This window comes from Nesoenas mayeri (genome assembly GCF_963082525.1).
Source record: "Nesoenas mayeri genome assembly, chromosome: Z".
Classification (NCBI taxonomy): Eukaryota; Metazoa; Chordata; class Aves; order Columbiformes; family Columbidae; genus Nesoenas; species Nesoenas mayeri.
The window spans coordinates 17,377,682-17,378,715 of NC_137542.1; positions in this window are offsets into that span (position 1 = coordinate 17,377,682).

Consider the following 1,034-nt stretch of genomic DNA (forward strand, 5'->3'; position numbering starts at 1 on the left):
GCGACCCTGTGGGCGGGCTCTCCCGCGGCGCGGCTCTCAAGGAGCGTGTCCGAGGGTTGCCTGGGACATTGCCAGCCGCCCTTCGCTGTCTGGAGGTCCGTCGGTGCCTGCTGGGTGACCGGGGGGAGGAGGGGCGGGAGGGCCACCGCAGGAAGCGGCGCGGCCTGGGAGGCTGCGGGAGGCGAAGGGACGGGCGCGGCCCGGCTGCGGGGCCTCGGAGCCCGCGGGCGCCATGCCGGGCAGTGACAGGCGGGGAGTGCGGCTGCCGAGCTCCCCCTGCGCGGCTGAAAACGAAAACTCCCTGGCATGGTTCCTTAAAGGGGAGAAAAAAAAAAAAAAAAAGTACCGTTTCCTTGATTTTAGAAAGGTAACATGTCTTTCATCATGCTGTACAGGAAAACTTCGTTTTCTTCTCTCAGAATGAAAGCGTGATGCTTGTCAGCCCTTATCTGTTACAGCATTAGGGTGTTTAATAATACAATGAACAAGGTTCCTGAGATAGATAACAATTTACTTTACTAGCACCACTCACGCTTTTAAAAACTGCATTTGTTAGCCTCCACCTTTCTCCCTAGCACGTGGGATTAATGGTGCACACTAGTTGCTCCAGAAGCAATTTTTTTTTCAGGGAATATACAAATAATGCTGCAGTGGACATTTGCAGAATATTCTTGTGTTAGAACACCTGGGCATGCCTCACTGGAACAGTGTGAGAAAACTGCTGTGAGCACAACCTATGAAGGAAAGACGCAAAAGTAATTCTGGATTGAGCCAATCTGATACAGCTGTTGAACATACCAGTTGAATCACAGCCTTCTCGCTGGCTTCAAGCCAAAATATCTTATTACTTCTTTAAATATGAAAATGATACTCAAAAAGGAGCCATGTTAGCAGGTGGTTTGTTTGAGCAGAGAGAAGGTTCATGAAAGGAGTTTGGGTCTTTACAAGCTGCACAGAAGGTGTAGGACGTGGAGAGTAGAAGGTGGTCGCAACATTTACCTGCTGCTTTTGTGAAGCGAAGTGCTTAAGCAGGG